The following is a 20119-nucleotide window of genomic DNA, read 5'->3' as shown; positions in this document are numbered from 1 at the left end:
TCTCATCTCACAAAAACAAGTCCTCACTCAGGTCCATCATCTGTCAATGGAAGAACAGAGGTTCCCACACTATTAGTGGCTCAAAGGCTGCTGAAAAGCAACAAGGTTTCCATAAACCAATAAAGCAAAATCCGCTCTCACTTCGGAGTCTTGCAGTGTGCGCAAACAACATTTAGGATCCCTGTATTTAGCAATATTATAGTGAGAAGAACCCACTTAATTTTTGGTGTGTGTCTCCTGGAGCACAATCTGGGCACTATGTGCTGGGTAATAAAATGGCAAATGTGTAATTTTCACTCTCCAACATCCACTGCGTGTTAATTTCCAGAAAGTGGCTGTGGAGTCAAAATATTCACTCCTCCTAAGGATTATAACCCTCAGTGAATTAATTTATAAAATGGAATCACTTTATGGGGATTTCGACTATTCTGGTTTTCTGGCATTTAGTTATATTTGGGCTTCTGCATATGGTGTGTCCAATCTCATCTGGGATCTGTTCCTGCTGTCCAGCTGGAGTAATCTGCTCCCTACTTCAGCCAATTGGAAAGTACCACACCCTACTAAATCGCAAAGCACATGGCCGGAATCTGCCAGATACAGCGCTGTTCTCCTCTGGTTCAGTCCTCTGTGCTCAGCTTGTGGCTTGTGTATTTGTTTCCTGCTGTGACCGTGGCCCCTTTACTGACTACTCTTGTGTCTTCTGATTCTGTATTGTGTCCTTCTGGTTCTGACCCAGCTACCTGACTATGCTTCTCGCCATCTAACACCACAGAATAGCAGGTAACACCATGGGCCAAGCCTAGGGGTCCCTGTGTAAGTCCAGATTCCATGTGAGGTTGTTAAAGGGTGATGAGCAAGGCAATCCTTGGGATATGGAGAGCAGAGAAGATAGAGCCAAGCATGCTCTCGGTGGACATCTTTTGAGCTGCCAGTTGACCACGAACAGTGCTCCCAATACATTGTGTCTGCAAACTATTCCAGCTAGATCTGCATTCAAATAGCTAAATGGCGCTCCTTCCCTTCTGAACACTGCCATGTGCCCAGACAGTAGTGTACAACCGTATGTAGGGTATAGTGCGAAGCTGGAAAATAATTTGTAAGATCCATTTATTTTCTATTATCCTTTGTGAAGAATTCCAAACTTACCACCACATAAAGTGACACACGTCAGATATTAATAATGGGGCCTGATTAGGAACTACTGAAATGATCAAACTCCACAGTCTCCATCAGTAATAAATGAGCAGCTAGTGGTGAAACCTCTCTGGGGTAATTAGAGTATGGGTCTCGGAGACTTCACAATCTATACTATCGTAAGCTCCAATATTTTCTGTCAGATGAGTTTCAAAAAGAAATATTGGTCATTAAAAGAGAACTGTGTATAAGGCCGGTTTCACACGTCCTGATATTTCCGGTACCGGAGATGTCCATGTGTGTAATACTCGTGGCACACGCGTGACAACTATGTCAGCATCATTCTCCCCTGCTCTGCCGGCAGAGAGAATGATGAGAGTTATATTAACGTGAGAATGATGATAGTAGGTGCGGGCGTTTGGGACTATTACTCCCATCAGCCTACACCTGCTGCTGCCAAGAACAGTGACAGCAGGAGCGGATGATTGGAGTATTCCTCACCCACTGCCTGCGTTATAACTAAAAAAATGAATGAAAAAAACGGTGTGGGTTCCCCTGTATTTTCTATAACCAGTCTGGCAAAACTCACAAGTGAGGGCTGCAACCCTCATCTGTCAGCTTCAGCAAGGCTGGTTATCAAGAATAGAGGGGTCCTTACACTGTTTTTTTAATTATATAAAGAAATAATTTAAAAACATGGCATGGAGTCCCCCCCATTTCTGACAACCAGCCTTGCTAAAGCTGACAGTTGGGGGCTGGTATTCTCAGGCTTGTAAAGGGCCATGGATATTGACCCCCCAGCCTAAAAATAGCAGCCCACAGCTGCCTAGAAAAGGCACATCTATTAGATGCGCCAATTCTGGTGCTTTGCCCCCCTCTTCCCACTTGCCCTGTGTTTTGTTTTATTTCTAATAAAAGACTTTATTCTGGCTGCATCTTTATTTATCATATAACTATAGGATTAGTTATGGATAGGTGTCTTACTTTGATACCTGGTGATGAAATCTTTATTTGTAGCTTTCCGTTAATGAGATTCTCGTGCTCTGGGGTGGGGCTGTGGGTGGGGCTGTGGGCGGGGCTTTATGAGGTGTGCTGATTACATATTCATCTGTATTGGCTTATGACAGGTCGCTGATCCCTCACTGACCTGCCCCCCATTATTACATAATACATTTAATAGTGTGGATATTATTGGTGATACTGCCTATAATATTGTGGCTGTTGTGAGGCTTAGAAAAAAAATTACATCCAGTAAAATGTCACCAGTGGCCCCTGTCCAGTAGCCTCTGTCTCTTACTTATAGATGCTACTGTGCAGGCGCCGCCATCGCCGGTGACATTTTGCTGGATGTAATTTTTTTTCTAAGCCTCACAACAGCCACAATATTATAGGCAGTATCAACAATAATATCAATGCTATTATATGCATTATGTAATAATGGGGGCAGGTCAGTGAGGGATCAGCGACCTGTCATAAGCCAATACAGATGAATATGTAATCAGACCACATAAAGCCCCGCCCACAGCCCTGCCCCAGAGCACGAGAATCTCATTAACTGAAAACTACAAATAAAGATTAAACAACAACCACAAGACGGATTTCATCACCAGGTATCAATGTAATCAGTATAACGGCGCTGACCTGTGTCTTTAGGTTACTGAGCACAATCCTGCTGACAGGGGCACTTTAAATTTAGATCTTATGCATTTGGAAGAGGCAATGGAGAGATTTTTTGAAGACTATCAGGGAGTTACAGACTCACATTAGGCAGGAAGGCCGATCCCACCACAATCAAACTATCATACAGAATGAACAGGTTAAAAAAAAAAGACAGAATAAAAAAATATGTTACATCCCCAACAACAACCTATGTACGAGGGGAGAACACTAAACTGGAGCTGCCCTCATTTATAAAAAAAGAAAAGAAGCCAGCGCTGCTTAAGGTTAGAACGCATAGCATAAAGTGCATATGCACATAATATCTAACTGTATTCAAAATGAGATATTTGAATACAGAAATGCTCAGGTACGGATTGCACTTAAAGTGGTCTTGCTTTTAATGTATCTAGGAGGCCGTAATGGCACAGTGTTTATTAAAAATGTAGAGTAGGACCCCCCACATGAGATTGCCTTGGCGTGGCGGGGTGGCTCAATTGAATTGATCAATTTTTTTGCCAAATATCTCATTTTGAATACAGTTAGATATTATGTGCATATGCACTTTATGTTATGCGTTCTAACCTTAAGCAGCGCTGGCTTCTTTTCTTTTTTTATATGTTGGTATATGGCTGACCACCACTTTTGCCGTGCGCGCTGGGTTATGTTCGCCATTTTTTCTGTGTTCACTGTGATGGATCTAGGCTGCTGTGCACACACACAGCAGCCCCGCCCTGCCCCAAGCTTTATTTAATTGTGCACCTGTGTCTGAACCTGCATTGCCCTTCATCTATGTTTGCTGGTCGGGCAATGTGTGGAGGGTAAACCTGATATGTCTGCATTCAGACCTGGTTGGCCTTCATCTGCACTTGCTTTTTCTGGCTTCATGGGAGCGATCCAGAAATGCTCAGGTACGGATTGCACTTAAAGTGGTCTTGCTTTTAATGTATCTAGGAGGCCGTAATGGCACAGTGTTTATTAAAAATGTAGAGTAGGACCCCCCACATGAGATTGCCTTGGCATGGCGGGGTGGCTCAATTGAATTGATCAATTTTTTTGCCAAATATCTCATTTTGAATACAGTTAGATATTATGTGCATATGCACTTTATGTTATGCGTTCTAACCTTAAGCAGCGCTGGCTTCTTTTCTTTTTTTATATGTTGGTATGTGGCTGACCACCACTTTTGCCGTGCGCGCTGGGTTATGTTCGCCATTTTTTCTGTGTTCACTGTGATGGATCTAGGCTGCTGTGCACACACACAGCAGCCCCGCCCTGCCCCAAGCTTTATTTAATTGTGCACCTGTGTCTGAACCTGCATTGCCCTTCATCTATGTTTGCTGGTCGGGCAATGTGTGGAGGCTAAACCTGATATGTCTGCATTCAGACCTGGTTGGCCTTCATCTGCACTTGCTTTTTCTGGCTTCATGGGAGCGATCCAGAAATGCTCAGGTACGGATTGCACTTAAAGTGGTCTTGCTTTTAATGTATCTAGGAGGCCGTAATGGCACAGTGTTTATTAAAAACGTAGAGTAGGACCCCCCACATGAGATTGCCTTGGCGTGGCGGGGTGGCTCAATTGAATTGATCAATTTTTTTGCCAAATATCTCATTTTGAATACAGTTAGATATTATGTGCATATGCACTTTATGTTATGCGTTCTAACCTTAAGCAGCGCTGGCTTCTTTTCTTTTTTTATATGTTGGTATGTGGCTGACCACCACTTTTGCCGTGCGCGCTGGGGTATGTTCGCCATTTTTTCTGTGTTCACTGTGATGGATCTAGGCTGCTGTGCACACACACAGCAGCCCCGCCCTGCCCCAAGCTTTATTTAATTGTGCACCTGTGTCTGAACCTGCATTGCCCTTCATCTATGTTTGCTGGTCGGGCAATGTGTGGAGGGTAAACCTGATATGTCTGCATTCAGACCTGGTTGGCCTTCATCTGCACTTGCTTTTTCTGGCTTCATGGGAGCGATCCAGAAATGCTCAGGTACGGATTGCACTTAAAGTGGTCTTGCTTTTAATGTATCTAGGAGGCCGTAATGGCACAGTGTTTATTAAAAACGTAGAGTAGGACCCCCCACATGAGATTGCCTTGGCGTGGCGGGGTGGCTCAATTGAATTGATCAATTTTTTTGCCAAATATCTCATTTTGAATACAGTTAGATATTATGTGCATATGCACTTTATGTTATGCGTTCTAACCTTAAGCAGCGCTGGCTTCTTTTCTTTTTTTATATGTTGGTATGTGGCTGACCACCACTTTTGCCGTGCGCGCTGGGTTATGTTCGCCATTTTTTCTGTGTTCACTGTGATGGATCTAGGCTGCTGTGCACACACACAGCAGCCCCGCCCTGCCCCAAGTTTTATTTAATTGTGCACCTGTGTCTGAACCTGCATTGCCCTTCATCTATGTTTGCTGGTCGGGCAATGTGTGGAGGCTAAACCTGATATGTCTGCATTCAGACCTGATTGGCCTTCATCTGCACTTGCTTTTTCTGGCTTCATGGGAGCGATCCAGAAATGCTCAGGTACGGATTGCACTTAAAGTGGTCTTGCTTTTAATGTATCTAGGAGGCTGTAATGGCACAGTGTTTATTAAAAACGTAGAGTAGGACCCCCCACATGAGATTGCCTTGGCGGGGCGGAGTGGCTCAATTGAATGCATGGTCCCCTCATCCCTATCTTGGTATGCATGGCCACATCATCCTTATCCTGGTATGCATGGCCCCATCCATACCCTTGTATGCAGGGTCCCCATCTCATCCTAGTATGGATGGTCCCATCCCTATCCTGGTATGCATGGTCCCATCCCTATCCTGGTATTCAGGGACCCCATCTCGTCCTGGTATTCAGGGCCCCCATCTCGTCCTGGTATGCAGGGCCCCATCTCGTCCTGGTATGCAGGGCCCCATCTCGTCCTGGTATGCAGGGCCCCATCTCGTCCTGGTATGCAGGGCCCCATTTCATCCTGGTATGCAGGGGCCCATCCTTATAAGTGGCCCCCACCCACATTCCTATCCTGGTATGCATAGCCCCAACAGAAAACAGAAAAAAAACCAAACCATTACACTTACCTACCCGGCGCTCCCTTGCAGCGTCCTGCTCCGGTGCCAGCAACTGCTTTATGCTTGTAAGCAGCGCTGAGAACAGTGAGTATTCACAAATATTCATTTCTCTTAAGTAGCGGCACACGTGACCGCCGGTAGCAGCAGGAAGCCGGTGGCTGACACTGCGCGCTACTGAAGAGCAATGAATACTCAATGCCCTTTGCGTACATAGTCCTGGCAGCTGTGCTCTGCTTGTGAGCAGCACATGACATCCCTGCCATGCGCTGCTTACAAGCATATAGCAGTTGCTGGCACTGGAGCAGGACACTGCAAGGGAGCGCGGGGTAGGTAAGTTCAATGGTTTGTTTTTTAATGTTTTCTGAAGGGGCCATGCATACCAGGATAGGAATGGGGATGGGAGTGTGGGCCAATTATAAGGATGGGGCCATGCATACCAGGACCGGGGTTGGAGGCTAATCATATCAAGATACTATTATTAAAGAGAAATGAATATTCATTGCCCTCCAAGCCCATGGGAGTGGAATGCAGTGAATATTCATTTCTCTTTAGCAGCAAGAACAGGAGTTAGCCGCAGCCATCGGCTCCAGCCTCGTGTGACCCGCTGCTCCGCCGATGCCATTCCCCCACCTCCCCACCACAGCCAGAGCCGGTACATCCGGACTATAAGACGCACCCCCCATTTTCCTCCATATTTTGGAAGGAAAAAAGTGTGTCTTATAGTCCGAAAAATATGGTAGTTTTAACACAAATTGAAAAGTCAGGATAAAGGGAAACTCTGCTGTTATTGGACAGAAATTCACACTTGGCCTCACTGCACATTTACTGCTGTCGATCATAAAAGGGAAGTTTAGCCAGAAAGACTGGACCTGGTCTTGTAGGGACCATGAGACATTCAGCAGCACAGAAGGGAGAGAAGATTCATCCGATAAGATTTCAGGGATCTAGGAAGCCAACATCATCATTACCCTCCGCTTTCTTACAGGCTCAGCATAATATTTTTCTTCAAGTGAGTTTCTAACCTGTCAGCACATTCTACGTACGCTGTCATTTGACTGTAGTTTACAGAACTGGGCAGGTAAAGGTCAGTGTCTCCTAATCCCAGGGGGTAGGTGGATCCTCCAAGTCGTATGGTCTATAGAAAAGGGCTTTCAATGCCCAAAGTCATTTGAACAGTTTTGGGTGGAGGAGAATGTTGTGGTCTAGAGGCAAAATGGTGATCATGGTAATACGGCCGGACTACACCACCGATAAAGCAGCCACAGCCGGTGACTGAGAGGAATCTGTGACTTCTCTGCATTCAGTGGTTACTACTCACCTGGGTAGTCATATGTGGGAATCTCCTCTTTACACCACTCATCACCCCTCACATATGTCTCTGTAGTATTAATATGGGTCAGATCTTCACCCTGAAACAAATATTGTAAAAGTCACCGACAGATGGAGAAGTCCCATCTATGATCAGCTCTAATCCTGCCATCTCCACCGCTCTCATTACACAAGTATAAAACATATAATACTGGTGGATAAAACAAGACTGAGCACAAGACCTTCACAGCCGTCTACACATCATAGGGGAGATCTCCTGACACCTTCTCTCCATCTACCTGATGATCCTGAGGAGCACTGGGATCTTCTTGTTTACAGTCCTGTGGAAGAAGAGGACGGGGACATCTCTCTGGTGTTGTCCTCTTACTGGATAGATCTGGAGGAAACACACACAGGGACTGAATTCATTCTCTACATACAGATAATTACAGGCCGTGTGTATTTAGTCCTGTCTATTACCTGGTGATGTGAGGGGCTGGGGAACCTCCATTATGAAGTTCTTGTACAGATCTTTGTGTCCTTCTAAATACTCCCACTCCTCCATGGAGAAATAGACAGCGACATCCTGACACCTTATAGGAACCTGACACATACAATGATACCGTCATCCCCCCAATCCCTTCATAATGTTACTGTATAATGTCCCAGCATTCCCAGCAGTGTCACCTCTCCAGTCAGCAGCTCCATCATCTTGTAGATGAGTTCTAGGATCTTCTGGTCATTGATGTCCTCATGGATCAGGGGGTGAGGTGGAGGCCCCGTGATTGGGCTCAGGGGTCTTCCCCATCCCTCAGACACAGGGTCCTGACAGCGATCACTAGAGGTCTTCTTCACCACTGTGTAATCCTGGTTATGGAGAGACACATTAATAAATCTCACTCCAGACATTTCCAGAGTCCTCACCTCTCCAGTTCTGTCCATCTGTTATTCCCATAGATAAGAATGATGTAATGTGACGTCATCAGAGTCTCTCACCTCTCCAGTGAGACGGAAGAGGATCTCTAGGGTGAGGTGTAATATCCTCTCCGCCATCTTGTGTCTGTCAATATCCATCCCTGATGGGTAAATGAGGAAAATTCTCTTTTGTAGAAGATCTTCACTGAGAGGATCCGATATTGTAGAGACCTGAATGAGAAGAAGATGATCCGATGTAACATCATAAGAATCCTGTGTAATAATACAATTACTGGAGATAATAAGCGAAACATATGAGGAGATTTATTATTCTACAGGGTTTAGTTTTCTTTCCTGATATCTACTAATAAAACCTATTGTAACAACTCCTGGAGTGGACTCTCTGGGCCGTGATATCAACCCACCCTGGGTGAGATGACCTAGTGAGTACCACCCCGTATACAGGGAGCGTCAGGGGTAGACCCAGGGGGATGAAGTACCACGACTGCTGGTACCAGGTGGCCAGCTCAAAGAAGGCACGAGAGACCATGTCTAGCAGGGTGAATACAGGGGCACGCTGGGTACAGGAGGGTGCAGAGCGCATACTCGGAAGCATGCAGGGTATAAGAGAGTGCAGAGCGCATACTCGGAAGCAAGCCGGGTACACGCAGGGACCTGAGTACAAAGGGCGACCATGTAGGAACCCAGCTGGCCTAGCAGGGAAGCAAAGTGATAATCAGGCGCCTCCCCTAGCAGGAAGCAGCCTGATATACTAGTGGCTACTGCAGGTCAGGAAAGACTTCCGGGTCAAGAGATTCATTTAGAATAAGAGGCCAGAGACATGCGCAGCCACGGCCTAAGCAGAGGACGGAGCGCACATGAGTCACCGGATCCAGAGAGCGACCGTGAAACCAGAAGCGAGGACACCCAGTGGCACGCCCCTCGTCCAGAGACCTGCCAGGATGCCGAAGTAAGGTAAGTCGAGGCGGCGCAGCCCGGGTTGTAAGACCTATATATTTAGGCCACAGACAACAAGCAGTTTCTTCCTCGGAGTCGGCAGCTGAACATGTTTCTCAGACTCATCTTCCATAACGCTAATTCTCGTCTCATTTACCGACACTGGAATCGGCATTAGCAATACTGCAGGAGATATTCATTACACGTGACATGAGAAATAACTACTTCATGATGAGGACAACATCTTCATCTTCTACTGCGGCTCTAGAGACAGATTTGGCCAGAGTCGGTCACTGCCTCCATCCCACCGGCCGTCTATATGAAGGTTTCCCGTCTTCCCCGCACTGGAATCTTCTCTCACGTTAGATCTCAGCTCTGAGTCACACACAGAAGTTTGAGGCTTTTAGAAAAGATTTTTTGTTTCCACAATCAACACAGACAGAAATTATCTGATCCCAAAGTCTCCATGTACAATGATTTATGGGGTTTATTTCTGGTCTTAGGCTTTCCTAATTAGCAAACGATATAATTCCTTATGATAACATATTATATAGACACAGAGGATGTCCCCAGAAGTTCCATAGGATTTGGGAAAGGTAGTGTAACTCACCCTTGTCACACATGGCTCTTAATGCCATGGTCTCCTTCATCTCGCGATACAATCCCTGATGTATATCCCTTCCAGAGTATGAAAGTGGTGATATGTGTGGACTTGAGAATATGTGTTAATTATAACCTGACCTGGTACGAGCTCAAAACTGATCTTTTTTGTCCTCTCTCTGTACATGAAGCCAGGATGGAGACACATGGGGGGCAGGATGGCTACACATGGAGGGGCCAGGATGGATATACATGGGGGGCCAGGATGGATACACATGGGGGGCCAGGATGGATACACATGGGGGGCCAGGATGGATACACATGGGGGGCCAGGATGGATACACATGGGGGCCAGGATGGATACACATGGGGGGCCAGGATGGATACACATGGGGGCCAGGATGGATATACATGGAGGGGCCAGGATGGATACACATGGGGGGGCCAGGATGGATACACATGGGGGGGCCAGGATGGATACACATGGGGGGCCAGGATGGATACACATGGGGGGCCAGGATGGATACACATGGTGGGGTCAGGATGGATACACATGGGGGGGCCAGGATGGATACACATGGGGGGGCCAGGATGGATACACATGGGGGGCCAGGATGGATACACATGGGGGGGCCAGGATGAATACACATGGGGGGGCCAGGATGGATACACATGGGGGGGCCAGGATGGATACACATGGGGGGCCAGGATGAATACATATGGAGGGGCCAGGATGGAGACACATGGGGGGCCAGGATGAATACATATGGAGGGGCCAGGATGGATACACATGGGGGTCATGCTGGATACATATGGGGGCCAGGATGGAGACACATGGGGGGTCAGGATGGTTAATCATGGGGGCCAAGATGGATACACATGGGGGGCCAGGATGGATACACATGGGGGGCCAGGATGGATACACATGGGGGGCCAGGATGGCCACACATGGGGGGCAGGATGGATATACATGAGGGCCAGGATGGATACATGTGGCGCCCCTGAGGGTTCAGTCGCCACAGAGGTACTGCACCTCCTCCTGAGGTGTGGTACCCCACTATCCAGTTAAGGTGGAGACACCTGACCACACTCCAACACCTGCACCCCACACCGCAAAGTAGTGTAGCAAAGCACCTTCGGCGGCTCCCTGCTTGGAGTGTAGCATAGCACCCCTTGGTGGCTCCCTGCTTGGAACACGAAACGTGCTGGGAGATGGGTGGAGTTTAGTTCACATAAAAGAGCGGGAAGAGTTGAGTCAGTCGTTCAGTCTTTCATTCAGTCAGTGAGTGAGGATGTAGTAGGACAAAGTGTGAGACAGAGAAGATCCCCAGGAGAGGGATGGAAGAAGGAAGTGCTGCAGCAGGCCACAGTGCTCTGGGTCTGCTGGCACAGGAAAGAGACAGAGAAAGGAAGCTTGATTCTCCATTGGGAAGAAGGATTAGCATGGAACATGAGGAGAATAAGAGAACAAGGACCAGGGTTAGAGGAGAACCCTTTTCAAGTTCTAAGCGCAAGGCCGGGGTCCGGTCCCCGAGGTTGTACGGATACTAATGGTCCTGCAGCAGACACCGGAGGAATAGAAATAGTGACCACTTTATTCCCACTCAAGACTTGGGGGCACAACAGCAACATATTAGTGAGCCGGGACTCAGTAGCAAGGAGTCACCGAAGCAGGCTACAGTTGTCTGCCGTACAAGTAGAGTTCATAGGAACATCTGACAGGAGGAACTTCAGTGTAACTCAGTACTAGGAGTACTTCACTCAAAGGCGCTATAAGAGGAGACGTTCAGAAAAGGCACATATGTTGGCGGAGTGTTGGAAAGGAGTACTTCATCTTGCCTGGAAGTTGGTTGAGCTCCTGACCTGGAGGACACGGTACGGATGCGGGCACCTGTACCACAACAGACTATGAGTAAACCTTTGGAACTACATGCCCTGGTGTCCTCCACTTATTCCTGCACCAACCCACTCCGCACTGCTACATCCCCTGCGCCCGACACCACACCATCTAAGTGTCACTTCACCTACACTGCCCTGGGACTACAGCCCTGCCTGTGGAGGGCTATATCATCACTGTTGCACCACACCATCTGTCCCAGAGGATCTGTCTGCAGCATCGGCTTACATCTCTATTGCCAAACACCACAGGTGGCGTCATGAATCACTCATCATAAGCACACTGAACATTCCCCTTTTACAATGGACGCCCAGGGCCACGGGCCGGGTCCCAGCTGCCGTGACATCTCCCATTGAAGCTCATCGGACCCGGTACCGAGTACCCCACAGCCCTGGGTGTGAGGGCGTCCCATTTTTGGTGTCACGAACAGGATGACGAAGCCCGGTGCCACCGGGTTCTGTGTGCCTACGATTTATTGGACTTAAAAAGTTTTGTGGAAATGTGCAGAAGACCCAATTTGATAGACTGTAAAATGAATGCTAAAAATGGCCGCCGGCGTGGAGAAGAAGGACGTGACAACATGGGTGGTCTTAAGAAAAGACCACGAACTGTCCTGGGCCTCCCCTGTCTGAACTTCTATGCGACAGCAACATGGCCCACCCCCCGAGGGGTTTGTATACTGGCCTGGTATGGAGGAGTAGGAAGGAGACGCTGCCCCCAGAAGGAGGAGCGGGGGCCGGTGGCGGGAAAAGAGGCGAGACAGGAAGAAGAAGAAGAAGGAAAGAACGCCATGATGGAAGGAGCGCGGAGGCCAGAAGAAAATGGCGGGGAGAAGCCATCCTCCCCCAAGCAACACCCGCGGAGCATACGGCCGCTGCGACACACCCTTTACAGCGGCTGCCACCACCTTCAGGCTGGTGCTGTCACTGGCCTGCCAGAGGAAGGTACATGAGGGTTCTGGAGGCTGTGGGACAGGAGCTGAGTCCCAGCCCGGCTCTAGTGCAGCCGCACAGGCTTTTACCGGCATGCCCCCGTCCTGTGCCAACACGGATGCAACTACCGGTCGTTCATTAGTCCACTCCCGGGGTTGCGGCTGCCATCATTCGTCCCTCAGTACCTAAGCAGGAGTCAGCACATCACAGGGAAGCACCGGGTATGGTCGCCGCCCCTGCCATGATCCTGGTACTAGGAGCCGTGCCTGTGGACAGAAATGGCCCGGTGATTACTCAAACCATGAGTGGTGGCATTCCAATTGCATCCAGCCCGCAACAAGCGGCCTTAGCACCAACTGTGGTACCACTTGGGATCCCAGAGCAGCATCTATCGGTACCGGCTACAGCCCTTGCTGACTTGTTGGCAGCAGAAGCACCACCTGCAGTAGCTGATGTGCACCCAGTACCGGTAGCAATGACCATCGCTGCCATTCCACCGGAGCCCGTGGCAACCCATCCCTCACCAGGAGAAAAGGAGTACCTGCAATTTGTAGACTGCCAGCAACAGGATGAAGACACCCAGATCATCTCCCCTGGAAGCAGCCCAAGTCAACAGCTTCCAGAACCCCAGGAGGGGATTACTAGCCATAATAAGTAACTTTGTTACCTAGGAGGGTATTTGCACCTTTGTGCCTTTTTCTATTTTGTTTAGTTTGTTCATCATGCTTTTGTTTTTCCAGTTGTTGCCCAGTTTTATTGGCAGCGTTTTTCATGCTTGAACTGTGGAGATCATGGACGCTGAATGATCCAGAACTGTATTGTAAATAGTTGCACCTCCTTTGGTGCCCTTTCTTGGTTTTACCTAGGTCTTTTATAAATAAGGCCTACCTCATCGTGGAGCATGGCTCCATTCCAAGGACACTGCAAGAGATCCTGGCTGGGAGCGGTGTCCAGCACGTACAAGAATTATTGAAGTTTTTTGATGTGAAGTATTTGATAATGTGCTTTATGAAAGTATTAATAGATAGAAAACAGCTTTTAATGAAGAGATGAGAAATTTGAATAAAGATAACTTCTAATAATAAGTAGAAAGTGTGAAAGGAAAGATGATGAAGAAATGTGTTGATGCAGAATACTTGAAGTGGTAGTAAGGTATTGCCAAAAGCACGTTTGAATTAGGTACTGTATTGAAACATAGATAGTTAGTTAAAAATTGTTTGCAACGTTCAAGAAACAGTGCCTCTCATATTGAGAAGATTAGATAAGAACTGTTTATTAGCATTACAAAAATTTTGTCCTTTGTTTGTCAACTTTTGTTTTCTTGCAGCCCGCGGACATGCTGTGTTTAACGGGGGGGTATGTGGCGCCCCTGAGTTCAGTCGCCACAGAGGTACTGCACCTCCTCCTGAGGTGTGGTACCCCACTATCCAGGTAAGGTGGAGACACCTGACCACACTCCAACACCTGCACCCCACACCACAAAGTAGTGTAGCAAAGCACCTTCGGCGGCTCCCTGCTTGGAGTGTAGCATAGCACCCCTTGGTGGCTCCCTGCTTGGAACACGAAATGTGCTGGGAGGTGGGTGGAGTTTAGTTCACGTGAAAAAGCGGGAAGAGTTGAGTCAGTCGTTCAGTCTTTCATTCAGTCAGTGAGTTAGGATGTAGAAGGACAGAGTGTGAGACAGAGAAGATCCCCGGGAGAGGGATGAAAGAAGGAAGTGCTGCAGCAGGCCACAGTGATCTGGGTCTGCTGGCACAGGAAAGAGACAGAGAAAGGAAGCTTGATTCTCCATTGGGAAGAAGGATTAGCACGGAACATGAGGAGAATAAGAGAACAAGGACCAGGGTTAGAGGAGAACCCTTTTCAAGTTCTAAGCGCAAGGCCGGGGTCCGGTCCCTGTGGTTGTACGGATACTAATGGTCCTGCAGCAGACACCGGAGGAATAGAAGTAGTGACCACTCTATTCCCACTCAAGACTTGGGGGCACAACAGCAACATATTAGTGAGCCGGGACTTGGTAGCAAGGAGTCCCCGAAGCAGGCTACAGCTGTCTGTCGGACAAGTAGGGTTCATAGGAACATCTGACAGGAGGAACTCCAGTGTAACTCAGTACTAGGAGTACTTCACTCAAAGGCACTATAAGAGGAGATGTTCAGAAAAGGTACATATGTTGGTGGAGTGTTGGAAAGGAGTACTTCATCTTGCCTGGAAGTTGGCTGAGCTCCTGACCTGGAGGACACGGTACGGATGCGGGCACCTGTACCACAACAGACTGTGAGTAAAGCTTTGGAACTACATGCCCTGGTGTCCTCCACTTATTCCTGCCCCAACCCGCTCCGCACTGCTACATCCCCTGCGCACGACACTACACCATCTAAGTGTCACTTCACCTACACTGCTCTGGGACTACAGCTCTGCCTGTGGAGGGCTATAACATCACTGCTGCACCACACCATCTGTCCCAGAGGATCTGTCTGCAGCATCGGCTTACATCTCTATTGCCGAACACCACAGGTGGTGTCACGAATCACTCATCATAAGCACACTGAACATTCCCCTTTTACAATGGACGCCCAGGGCCACGGGCCGGGTCCCAGCTGCTGTGACATCTCCCATTGAAGCTCATCGGGCCCGGTACCGAGTACCCCACAGCCCAGGGTGTGAGGGCGTCCCATACATATGGGGGCCAGGATGGAGACACATTGGAGGCCAGGATGGCTACACATGGGGGGGTCAGGATGGATACACATGGGGTCCAGGATGGATATATGGGGAAGGGCCAGGATGGACATATATGGGAGCAGGTTGCATATATGGGGGGCAGGACAAAATACCAGGAAGCATATATATGGGGGTCCAGGATGCACAAATATGGGGGACCAGGATGGATATATGGGGGAGCAAGAAAAGGGACCAGGAAGGATATATGGTGGTCCAGGAAAGATATATGGGGGCAGTATAAGACATATGGCCAGTATGTATAGCTGGGGGTGTAGGATGGATATCTGGGAGCCAGGCTGGAAAAGGGACATAGGGGACCAGGCTGGAGCATATTATAAAATAAAGGGGGCAAGGCTGAGGGACTAAATTACTGTTTGAGGGCCAGAATGAGGAACACGCTATATTAATTTATCGTGACAAGTGGGAAACATAATTTCTTTAGGGTCCAATTAGGGACACTATTACTACTGTAATATAATTTACTTTTTAGGAAACATATTGGGGATCCGCACGACGGAGGCAAGCGCAAAGCAACAGGATTAACCACCTCTAAAATTTCGTAAGGACCAATAAACTTGGGACCCAACTTAGCAGAAGGAACCTTCAACCTTATATTCTTGGTGGATAACCATACCTTATCCCCCACTTGGAACGCCGGTCCCACCAATCGTCGTTTATCCGCAAAAAATTTATACTTGCCCTGAGACTCTCCAATGTTCCTCTGGACCTCCCTACAGACCTCAACCTACTGCAGAATGGCCGAATCAGCCCCAGGACACCCCAAATCCAGCCAGGAAAATTCACCAAAATGAGAGTGAAAACCATAATTACAGAAGAACAGGGAAGTACCAGTGGACTGATTGACATGATTATTAAATGCAAATTCTGCCATAGGTAATGAAGAGCACCAATCATCCTGTCGAGATGTGTAAGACACCATAAAATATACTTCAAAGACTGATTGGTCTTTTCAGTCTGACCCTTGGTCTCGGGATGATAGGCTGATGAAAAGGTCAAACGGATACCCAGCCTTTTACAAAAAGCCCTCCAGAACTTAGACACAAACTGCACCTCTCTATCAAACACCACTCTCATAGGCACACCATGTAATCGCACAACATGCTCAATGAATAGTTTCGATAAAGTCTCAGCATTAGGCAGTTCCGCCAACGGTACAAAATGCGCCTGTTTTCTGAACCTAACCATTACTACCCAGACCACAGGTTTGCCATTGGAAGGAGGGAGATCAGTGACAAAATTCATGGACAGATGAGTCCAAGGTCTATCTGGAATTGGAAATGGCACTAATTCCCTGGCCAGCCAGTTATGGGAGGTTTTAGCACTGTCACATGTTTCACAGGAGGACACAAATACAGTGACATCAGAAGCCAATGAGGACCACCAAACAGCCTAGCAATGGCTTTACACGTGGCCGAGATTCCAGGATGCCCACTAAGAGCTGAGTCATGGAACTCCCAGAGCACCCTTAACTGATATTGGACCGGCACAAAGAACTTATCAGGCACAGACGGAGGAGCAAGAGACTGGGCCTCCCGAATCTCCTGCTCCAATGCCGAGAAAACCCCAGCCACAACTACTCCGCGCTGTAGAATGGAGGAAGGAGGTTCAGGAGGTGACATTGGATCCAAGCTGCGAGATAAAGCATCAGCCTTCACATTCTGGACCCAGGCCTAAAAGTGATAGAAAACTGAACATTGAGAAAAAAAAAAGTGACCACCTTGCCTGACTCGGAGTTAAACGTTTGGCGGACTCAATGTACGACAGGTTCTTGTGGCCCGTAATGACTGTGATTCGATGGACAGTCCCTCCAAAAAGTGCATTAATTCTTCAAAAGCCAGTTTAATAGCTAATAACTCCCAGTTAACCACATCATAATTCCTTTCAGCAGAGAAAATTTTTTTTTCAAAAAGAAGGCACATGGTCTTAAACTGGTTAACGTGGTGGGCCTCTGGGACAACACTGACCCCACTCCCATCTCCGAGGCGTCCACTCCCACAATAAATGGTTCAGATAGATCACGTTGAATTAGTACAGGGGCAGACAAAAAAATTATTTTTTAGAAGAAAACGCCGCTAAAGCTGGAGCTGACCAGTTTTTGAGATCAGCCCCCTGCAAGTTAAATGCGTGAGGGGTTTAACCATCTGAGAAAACCACTTGATGAATTTCCTATAATTTCTATAATAATTGGCAAACCCAGAAAACGCTGAAGACCTTTGAGATCTCGGGGTTTCACCCAATCCACAATAGCCTGTACCTTTCTAGGGTCCATGCGAAACCCCTCAGCAGACAAAATGAACCCCAGAAAGGACAATTCTTAAAAAAAAAATGAAGCCCTCCAGTTTAGTAAAGAGGGAGTTCTCCCTAAGCCTATGGAGGACTGCACGAAGGTAACCCATGTGCTTCTGTTTATCAGCAGAATTTATAAGGTTATCATCCAGATAAACTACCATGAAGCACCCAATAAAATCAGAAAAACAATTGATAATATTTTTAAACACTGCTGGAGCGTTAGTCAGGCCAAAAGGCATAACCAAAATCTCAAACAATCCCTTGGAGGTGAGAAATGCCGTTTTCCACTCATCCCCCTCCCGCACACGGATGAGATTATATGCTCCCCTGAGGTCCAACTTACAGAACCACCTGGCACCAGACAATTGATTGTACAAATCAGGAATAAGAGGGAGGGGTAAGTATTCCTTATGGTGATTTTATTTAATTCTCGAAAATCAAGGCATGGGCATAAACGACCATCTTTTTTTTTTAACAAAAAAAGAACCCCGCCGCCACAGGAGAAACAGAAGGACAAATTTGTCCTTTATGAAGGCTCTTGGAGATATACTCCTTCATAGCAGCCTGCTCAGGGCCAGAGAGACTGTACAAACGGGCCTCGGGCAATTTGGCACCAGGAACGAGATTAACAGCACAATCAAATGGGCGGTGTGGTCATAAGACCTCAGCCTCCTTTTCGGAGAACACATCCTCAAAATCCTTTAGGTACTCTGGAATACCTTCCAGACTGACAGATGACACAGGTACATTTACAATGCACGCCATCAAACAATTAGGACCCCAATTAACAATGTCCCAGGATTCCCAGTTAATAATCGGGTTATGTACTCGTAACCAGGTAAATCCATGCACCAATCCCACAGGAAGATTGTCCAGAACAAAACATGTAATACGTTCTTGATGACAGTACCCCACCTTGAGGATAAACTCCTCGACGACAAACTTAATAACATTATTAGGAAGAGGTGTTTTATCAATGGCCACGATATTAATTGGAGTTCCCAACTTGACTGTCCCTAACTTACATTTGGCCACCAATTCAGAGTCAATCAAGCTCAAGATGACCTGAAGTCCACAAAAGCTGAAGTGGGAATAGAACAGCTCTGGACATAAAGTTCCTCTTCCAGCAGTAACTTAACCAATGAGGAAAAAGGTACCTGAGAGTCTGGGCAACCTCCTCGATAGTTAGTCAGACTTAGGTGTTTCCTGGCACATTGGGAATTGGAGGACAGGAGGGACAATTCTTTTTCTAGTGTCTCGAACTACCACAGTAGAAGCAGAGTCTCCCTTTCCATCATTGTTTCCTCTCCTTTTCCTTGACGGCAGTGGCCCCCACCTCCATGGGCTCAGAATGTGGTGTAACGTCAAGATTACTCGGAAGAAATGGAACTTCCTGCTACATAACACCCCTCTTCTGTAGTCTTTGATCCATCCGGATGGCGTGAGTCATAGCCTCCTCCAAGGAACTACGTGGTGGATGGAGAGCCAGAGCGTCCTTCAGATGATCAGAGAGTCCCCTCCGGAACTGACACCAAAGAGCAGAGTCATTCCAGGACACCTCGGGGTACTATCGTCTCAACTCGGAACAATACCACTCGGCTGAGCGGTTTCCCTGAACAAGATCCATGATAGTGTCGTCTGCCAACCTGACACAGTTCGGTTCGTCATAGATAAGTCCTGAGGTCTCAAAAAAACCTATCCACCGACATCCGTTCAGGGGCAGTAGGGAGCAGCGAGAAAGACCAGTATGGAGAATCCTCCCTGAACAAGGATATAATAATCCCCACCCGCTGACTCTCATCCCCAGAGGATCGAGATCTAAGCGAAAATAATAATTTGCAACTCTCAGTGAACGTACAAAACTTATCCTTCTCACCAGAGAAGATGCCAGGTAGCTTGACCGAGGGTTCGGGAGAGTACAAGGTGACATCTACAAAATCACCAGTCCTACCAACAACATGAAGGAGGGGCACCCTGCACAGTCTTAACAGTCTCCGTCATCTCTTTCTGCAAATGAGTATGGGACGTGGCAAGGGCCCGGTGTTCCACCGACAATCCCTGCATCATTTGCATCAAACTGGACACCTGATCCACCAAGTTACGAAGCAGATTCATAACCAGGGAAAAAAATGATAAACCCCTTTAAATATAATGTCAGTTATAATGTAATGCTGCTGCAGCACAGTAGCATGCAACCTCCACCAGGGGGTGCTGATGAGGGAAGAAAGGTTGCACGCACAGCGTACCACCACAGTGCAGCAGCGCAGGTGCCACTAGGTGGCAAGAGAGTGGTAGATGAGCCGGGTCAGTAACGGACAGGGAATGCAGTACCAGAGGAAACAGCAATACACGTGGTTAGCTACAAGCCAGAAAAGTCAGAGCCAGTTGGGAGCAGAGATGCCAGAGACGTAAGCCAGTAAAACAGGTCAGAGAACAAGCCGGGTCAAATACCAAGAGGCCACAGCACGGGGAGCAAACACGAAGATGAGCAGGGTAGCAGGAGTGGGGAAGGCACGGGAACTCAGGCAACGGGCAGAGGACAAATCAGGGTGTAACGGGGTTGGCCGGTCAAGCCAGGGGAACTATAACTGATGCTGCCTGCAGGCAGCAGTGGAATG

General features: G+C 47.8%; 1 protein-coding gene and 1 pseudogene across 1 annotated transcript in view; one reads left to right on the top strand and one right to left on the bottom strand.

Annotated features, from left to right (window-relative positions):
* LOC141082449 (gastrula zinc finger protein XlCGF66.1-like) overlaps nucleotides 1-20119 on the top strand; it is a 533652-nt gene that overhangs the window by 389651 nt on the left and 123882 nt on the right. The gene's annotated exons all lie outside the window — the stretch shown is intronic.
* LOC141082356 (uncharacterized) overlaps nucleotides 1-20119 on the bottom strand; it is a 99181-nt pseudogene that overhangs the window by 3646 nt on the left and 75416 nt on the right.

Source organism: Dendrobates tinctorius, unplaced genomic scaffold, assembly GCF_039654945.1.
Source record: "Dendrobates tinctorius isolate UK_male_01 unplaced genomic scaffold, ASM3965494v1 ptg000017l, whole genome shotgun sequence".
NCBI lineage: Eukaryota > Metazoa > Chordata > Amphibia > Anura > Dendrobatidae > Dendrobates > Dendrobates tinctorius.
Note: the sequence above shows the minus strand (reverse complement) of the source record. Positions and strands in the feature narration are given on the sequence as shown.